The sequence below is a fragment of the Mus pahari genome, chromosome 23 (genome assembly GCF_900095145.1).
Source record: "Mus pahari chromosome 23, PAHARI_EIJ_v1.1, whole genome shotgun sequence".
NCBI classification, from domain to species: domain Eukaryota; kingdom Metazoa; phylum Chordata; class Mammalia; order Rodentia; family Muridae; genus Mus; species Mus pahari.
Genome location: NC_034612.1, coordinates 20,429,234 through 20,437,207, shown reverse-complemented (window position 1 = coordinate 20,437,207; position 7,974 = coordinate 20,429,234). Strand labels below are relative to the sequence as shown.

The 7,974-nt window shown below is 51.1% G+C and overlaps 1 protein-coding gene and 1 non-coding gene across 15 annotated transcripts in view; both read right to left on the bottom strand.

Moving 5' to 3' along the window:
- Nucleotides 1–7,946, bottom strand: part of Gtf2i (general transcription factor IIi) — a 77,459-nt gene extending 69,513 nt beyond the window's left edge. For all 14 annotated transcript variants that reach the window (XM_029533461.1, XM_029533463.1, XM_029533465.1 and 11 more), the window contains exon 1: nt 7,610–7,946. The gene's annotated coding sequence lies outside the window, so the exon portion shown is untranslated. The remainder of the gene's footprint in view (nt 1–7,609) is intronic.
- LOC115063115 lies at nt 2,561–2,682 on the bottom strand. The gene has a single exon (XR_003842995.1). It is a non-coding gene; the product is annotated as a small nucleolar RNA SNORA32 (small nucleolar RNA).
- Nucleotides 7,947–7,974: the final 28 nt, after the last annotated feature.

Here is a 7,974-nt window from a genome sequence, read left to right as displayed (position 1 = left end):
ACATGGTGGCTTACAACCATCCATAACAAGATCTGATGCCCTCTTCTGGAGTGTCTGAAGACAGCTACAGTGTACTTACATATAATAAATAAATTAATTAATTAAAAAAAAAATGTCTTCCATTGTGTCTGTGCAAGCACGCTCACTCGCGTGCACACGCGTACACACACACACACACACACACACACACACACACAGGGAGCCAAGTGCCCACTTTGTTTTGTGAGGCTGAATCTCCTTGGCCTGGAGCTTACAGGTCATGACGGCTTGTCAGGGAGCCTTGGGAATCCACCGTCCCCACTTCCCAGCGGTGGGATTATAAAACATACCCACCTGCAAATCTCTTAAATGTGTGTCCATGATCTACCGCAGGCCCTCATGCTTGCAATAACAAGCAATTCACCAGCTCCCCAGCTCAGAATTCTGAACAGGAGCCTGCTCTGCCAACACACCAAGCCTGTGTCCCTTGACCTTACTCCAAATATTAAAGTCGTCTACGTTTGATGAACCACGTCCAGGTGATCTTTCTGTAGCCTAGTGAGTAGCAATAGCCTATTACGGACCCTTACCCACAGGGCTGTTAGGAGAATGTGGCTCAGTACTTTGTCCCTTACATAAGTGCTTTACACAAAACACCCACTAAATTAAACAGGTCTAAAGGAAACAAAGGGTACTTAAAGTACATTATAGGTATCTATTTACATACCTGTAAACAAACTCCAAACATAAACCTAATAAATTAAAAGTAGCTCAGCTTCCCGCCAGCTGCTTTCCTTACCACTGCACTAGATAAAATAACCTATTTTCTGATGAAGCAGAAAAAACGAACTAGGCCAGCATCAGGCTGGCACCATGCTCTGAGGTGCACAGGGACTGGCTCGCCGCATTCCAAATGCCTAGTTTCTAAAAAATTATAAACCAGGGACTTGTTCTGCCTGAGATCTAGCGATGAGGCTCAGCGGCAGAGCCTGTGCCTAGCACACAGCCTTAGGTGCAATCAACATCAACCGTAGGGGCGGGAGAGGGGGCTCAGCAGTTCAGTGCACTTGCTGCTCTTCTTCAAGTCCAGAGTTTGGGTCCCAGTACCCGTGTACTTTGGAGCTGTCATCATGCACACATTTTAAAGTGTTGTGAGCTTCCTTCTGAACTGATCTTTGATCACAACGTGCCTCTTCTTATACCTAAACAACACAGCTTTTTCCAAGTCTTACTTTGTAAGTTAACGATTACTTCGGCTTTTCTGTGACTAGTGTGCATGGCAGTGTTATTTCTTTCCATTTCTTTTGCCTTTTTAATTTTAGTTTTTAATGCTTAACACGTATCTTACATGGTTTCTTTTTTTTGTTTTGGTTTTTTTTGAGAGAGGGTTTCTCTGTGTAGCCCTGGCTGTCCTGGAACTCATTCTGCAGACCAGGCTGGACTCAAACTCAGGAGATCTGCCTGCCTCTGCCTCCCATCGCCCAGTTCTTACATAGCTTCTTAAGGGACAGAGCTGAATTTCTCCTTTTTTAGACTTTTTATGAATGAGTAAATGTATGTGTCTATGTGTGTATGCACGAGACTCAGAACCTGAAGAGGCCAGAAGAGGGTATCAGACATCCCAGCACTAGAGTTACAGGCTGTGAGCCCAACATGGGTGCTGGGAACAGAAACGGATCCTTTGGGAAAACAGCAAGTGCTCTGGAGCCATCTCTCCAGCCCTACACTGCTTTCAATGTTTAGCTGTATACTTAGCCACCACTAAGATGTCTTTGTTGTGAATGCACTCTGCATATAGTCAGTTAATATGGACGCTAAAGCTAGGCAATCCCTTAGTCACTGCACCCTTCTGAATGTGTGGTGAATGTGTCACTCTGTGGAGGCCAGAGATCTGCCACTAGAGTTCCTCCTGTTTCTGAGACAGTCTCTCACTGAACCTGGAATTGGTGGACTCAGATAGAGTGGGTCTGCAGCCAGCCTCGGGGATGCTGCTGTCCCCACTTGGGTCTCAGACTGGCTGGCACTGCTGCAGCTGACTTTCCTATGGGGGGTGAAGAGCAAGCACCCCAACAATTGAGCCAACCCCGTTTCTCTGGGAACATCATTTGTAAGTGTGTGGTTGAATCGAACCTCATTTTCTTTTCATTCACTTGCTTTTATTATCTTGCTTCATGCACCAGCCTAATTCCACAGATTTCTCTTACAGACTACACAGGCAGTTAGCTAGGGTGAAACGGCAAGGAGAAGAGAAAACAAAGCAAGAGAAAGAATGAGCAGGAGCTAGCCTTTCATTCAACAAAGTACAAATTGAAATAAAACACTAGAAACTCCAGACCCAAAATACATGCTGACTTCAAACAAACTATATAAAAGGTTCTTTTTTACTGTATATAATTATTTATTTTTTAAAATTAAGTCAAATAAATTCTTATTTAAGGGACTTGATTCCTTTGCTGTTCATCCAGGTCACCTTTGTCAAATGTCATCCAGCCCTGCATAAGAACATGGGAGTAATCAGATGAGCATTCTAGAACCGTCTACATATCATTAGGAACTGGGTAAAGATTTGCTGTTCATCAACAAATGTTCCCAACAGGTTAACTGCTAGTCAAGTAGCATGTGAAAAACCTCATGGGAAATTTTCTTTATGGTCATGTCCACAGCAAATGAGAAACTGCATTCTAAAAGCCTTGGTAATGACCATTATAAAAATAAGTAACATGACTAAAATGACTATTATTTTCTTTTCTTTTCTTTTCTTTTCTTTTCTTTTTTTCCAGAGCTGAGGACCAAACCCAGGGCCTTTAGGTAAGCGCTCTACCACTGAGCTAAATCCCCAACCGCTTACTTGCCTTTCTTTCTTTTTTTTTTTTTTTTTTGGTTTTTCGAGACAGGGTTTCTCTGTGTAGCCCTGGCTGTCCTGGAACTCACTCTGTAGACCAGGCTGGCCTCGAACTCAGAAATCCGCCTGCCTCTGCCTCCCGAGTGCTGGGCTCATTTCCTATGTCTATATGAACAGTCTACAAGTTAAGTTGTCAAGGAAGGAAAGTAACAACAGAAGACTGCAGTAGATTCTGAGGCTAGGAGTTAGTGTTGACACTCAGTGGGTGAGTGAGCCTCTGGCTCGGCAGGTATGGGGACCCAGATCAACACTTCAGAAAACAGCTGGCTGGGGGGCTTATTCGCAAAGGAGCAAAAACATGGTACTTCTAAGGTAGGAAGTGATCTGCCCAGATCCATGTAAATTCTCCCACCTACCCCCCCCCCAAAAAAAAAAATAAATAAAAAACCACAGTAGCACATGCCTTTAATCCCAGCACTCAGGAGACAGAGGCAGGCAGAGCTCTGAGTTCAAGGTCTACAGATAGGAGGGCAGGGCTGCCAGGACGACAGAGAAACCCTGGGGAATGCTGAAGTTCAAGCTTGGTGCCCTTTTCCTTCCATGGCCATACAGCTTATGTTGCCATCCTTAAAGTCAAAAACTGTAAATGAATTAAGGTCATTTTAAGAGTTACAGAGTAACCTATGGAGTGATGCTCAACAGAAGAGTCCTCCCTTAGCATGTCCAGATCCTAGGCAACGCAAGAACAGAGTCCTAATACTGAGGTCCGGTGTCCACTCCAGCCGATTTTACTGGATCTCTAAAGGAGCTCCAAGGCAGCCTGTTCTATAGTGAGCTCTGGGCGGGCCAGCCAAGGCTACACAGTGAGACGGTGTCTGCGCAGGAAGAGCTCCACTGCCCCCGCTGGTGGGGGCTGGGGTGAGGCTCGCAGCAGAGTTCTTGGGATGAGCTGAGGCCCTCATTCAATTCCTATTACCAAAACCATGAAGAAGTAAGTCTGGCTCTCAAAGACACAAAGTTTGAGGAAACCAATGCTTTAAAGGGCCTCAATAACGGGATGCAGCTTTGTGGGCAAGCACTGCCCTGGGTTAGATGCTCCAGCACTATATAGCTAGTTCTGGTACGTACGTGGGCCCTGATGCATAATCAACGTCCCATTCTGGCTTGGTTTTGAGACAGGGTCTCACTATGTAGCCTTGGCTTTCCTGAAACTTGATATGTAGACCAAGCTGGCCTCCTGGTCTACGTGCTGGGATTGAATGAGTAAGTTGCCGCACCCCGCCTCTATTGTTTTTCGTCGGGTCACATCCAAGAAAACCTTCACTAATCTGTGCCACCTATGCTCACTTTCTCACTGGCCCAAGTGGTAATACGCAGATGAGTTGTGCAGAAACAGGCAAAGGCGGCAGGAACAATGCAAACGTCAGCAGAGCTGGGCTGGGGGACTTCCAGACAGGAGGAAAACCTCCAAGGGCAGAGAAGCAATGGGGGGGGGGGGNGGGGAGTCATCAGGACGGCCTCTGCCTGTCCCTGTCCAGGCAGGGCAAGGGCCACATGCTGGGCTATAACCCCATCCATCCCTAGGCTCCAGAGGGGAGAAGACAGGCTGTAACAACTGACCTCTGAGCACTGTCCAGGTGGGGTATGTGCCCCAGCACTGTGAACGAAAGGAGAGAGAGAGAGGAGAAAGGAATGGAGGGGAAAGTGTGCCCCGACTGAAATAATGCATTTAGGTGGAAAAACTGTCAGCGTCGCTTATATTTCAAAATTAACTCGGCACTTGAACCCACAGCCACTTTCCAAACTAGAGGTGAGTTTTGCAATTATGATTTACTTTTTAGAAGTTCCCAACCAGTCTTCCAATTTAATCCAGAGTAGACACTCCCATGTCTTTTGGGTTGGATCCTGTTTTTCAACCAGTCATAGTAACAAATCATCTAAACACGTAGAACACGGAGGCAGGCGGACTGGAACTCACAGGCCTACCTGGGTTACACTCAATTCAAGACACAGTCAAGCCCCAATCCAGACCTGCAGAACGCAGGGGTCTGGGATGATGTCATCAATCCACTCCAGAAGCAGAGGTGGGATGGAGAACCTGTGGCTCCCAGATGAATGAAGTCTTGAGGCCCCTGCCACAGAGAGTAGGTGTACCTGACTACTCTAGAGCTGGCCTCATCCACAAATAGAGCTCCTGGTTAAGGAGCACTCCTGCTAATGAAAGGATTCAAACCCAGCTGCCGCCCGCACTATACTGCGGACACCTGGCAGAGGGCCCTGCAGACTGGAACAGGACCAAACCAGAGTTCACCATCTAAACAGAAAGGAACAAAGGCAGAACCTCCCTCCCTCCCTCCCTCCCTCCCTCCCCAGAGGTTCATCATCCCAGCTGTACAAGCAGTTGAGAGGAGACAGGGGAATTAACCAAATTCAAAGAGGACCTAGGCTACAGACTGGGTTCAAGGCCAACCTGTGCAACTTTAGTGAAACTATTTCCAAAAGTAATCGGGGCGGGGAGGTGAAGGGTGAAAGCTAACGGAATGGTCAAGTGCCAGCCTGGAGTCCTCCGGGAACTGGAGGCTTTATTAGGTACACTGCTCACCTAACCAGCACTGGGCCCTGGGTTGACTGCGGAGCCGGGCGCGGTGGTGCTTGCCTTTATTTAATCCCAGCACTTGGGAGGCAGAGGCAGGCGGATTTCTGAGTTCGAGGCTAGCCTGGTCTACAGAGTGAGTTCCAGGACAGCCAGAGCTGCACAGAGAAACCCTGTCTCAGAAAACAAAAAATAAATAAATAAATAAATAAAAAGAAAGTTTTCTGTGCCTCTAGGGTGTGAGGCAAGATTCCCAGGAAGCAGGCAACAAAGGAGCCAGAGGCAACAGATAGACAGACACAGACAGAAAGAAAGAAAGAAAGAAAGAAAGAAAGAAAGAAAGAAAGAAAGAGAGAAAAGAAAGAAAAGCCTGCTATAGGAAATACCAACCATCCCACATCCTAAGCTAGACTCTTATTTACACTGCACCCCCTTATTTACACACTAACTTTGCCCCGGAAACCAGGCAGGCTGGGCCAGGGAGCCAGCACAGCAGCAGGAAGATACCGGGCCTCACACCTCATCTCCTGTTCCCCAAATCGGCCGCGGGCGCTCCACCAGCACCATCTCAGTTCTGCACTCTCAGCAGCCAAGGAGCACAAAGCCATAAGGCAGGGAGGGGGTGTGCTAAAAGGAGCTGCGGGGGGGGGGGTGAGCAGGGAGGGAATGTTCGAAGAGGCAGACCTGTGTGATCCCAGCACTTAGTGGATGAAGGCAGGAGAGATCAGAAGCTCCCGGCAAGCCTCCACTACAAATCGAGTTCCAAGCCAGCCTGAGATACAAAATATCCTACTTCAGTTTTTTACTTTTTTTTTTTTTTTTTTTTTTAACTAAACAAAACTTGGACGAGACTTTGTTGCACTGGTCTTTAAACCCAACGCCTGCGAGGCAAAAGCAGGCGGATCTCTGTGCATTCCATGATCAGCTGCTCTGCCTAAGGAGTTTCAGAGCAGCCAGAGAGACATGCTGAGATTTCCCAAGTCTCAAAAAACAAACAAAAAAAGGCAAAACTAGAAGAAAAAAAAAAAATGGAGGTGCAGGAGTAAACTTTTTTTCCCTCCCATTCCTTCTCTTAACCCCGACGGCTGGGTGCTTGCCCAAGCCAGACTGATTATTTTCATAGCCTCAAGGCTAAAGTCTTCCTTCCGGTCATTGTGTTTATTTCCATCTCCTCCTCCCTCTCCCCCCCACCCCACCCCCCAAAAAAGTCCTGGCCCCGCGGGACCTGCAAGCTACCAGCTCCGGACAAAGCCCACGGCTGGGCTCCACCTGGGAGCAGGGCGGAGCGCCGGACGGCCAGGGCGGGCACAGGCTTCGGAGCCTGGTGGCTCCCGCCCCCCTGCCAGGGCCCCCGCCGCAGTTACCAGGCACCGACGCCCCGCCCCCACGGTGCCCGCCGGCCAATCGCACGCAGCCTGCTGCCCTAAGCTCCGCAAGCCCCGGACACACGGACGGACACGCACGCACACACACACACGCACACGCCAATCGCACGCAGCCTGCTGACCCTAAGCTCCGCAAGCCCCGGACACACACACACACACACACACATGCGTTCACACAGCGAACCCGAGCGCGACCCCACGGGGCTCCGGAGGGGCCGTGGCACCCCGCGCGCGCTCGCCCCCGCGCGCCCCCGAGCGAGCCCTCCCAGCCAATCAGGAGCGAAGGAGCAGGGCTGCGCGGCCCCGCCGGGGCACGCTCACTCGTCCGCTCGATCACGCGCGGGGGGCTGCTCGCGCGAGACCATCCCCCCCTCAAAACACCCCCCACAACCCCGACCACCGTCCACGCCGTCTGTATACAACGTACGCACGCGCGAAACGCCGCGAGCCCTCCCCCACGCACCACGGGTGTGCGCGTGCAACTGTCGTCTCCCCCCACCACCAGCCGCCCCATCCCCCCCAAAAAAAAAGCCGCGTCGCGTCCGCTGCCAAGGTCCCCAAGTGGAGTGGACTTTGGGGGGGGGTCACAGTGCGTCCGCTTCCTCACCCTGAAGTTGTCCCCCTTGCCACTCGCAGCGCGCCAAGCGACCCCAACTCTCACGCCCGAGTCTGTGCACACGCTCCCGGCAGGGGCAGAGAGTCGAATAAAGACGCCCCTGTTCGCCATGGCACCCCGAGGCTGAGGGGGACGACGGAGGAGGGGGGGACACTCGAGGGAAAAGGGGACGATCTAAGGCGACAGGGACTCACCCGAAGAGCAGCCGGGGAGGGTCGGGGAGGGGGGGATGCGGACAGCAAGCGGGTGGAGGCCGGAGGGGCCTCGGCGAGCTGGCGAACGGGGTGGAGGTGAGAGGGCGAGGGGGGCCCGTGCGTCTCGGCCGTGCTCCTGTCACCGCCGCATGGCCGCCCCCGGCGGGGCCTCGCTCCTCGCTGGGTCGCCAGACGCCGGGGGGGAAACAGAGGGACGAAGCCCAGGGGTAACCGCGGCAGGCGGGCGGCGAGCGCGTGCAGGGAAACGGGGGGGGCCGCCGGTGCCCCCTTTTCTCTGCTCTCCCAGCTTCTCTCTCACCCTCCTCCTCCTCCTCCTTTTTTTTTCCCCCTTTTTTTTTTTTTTT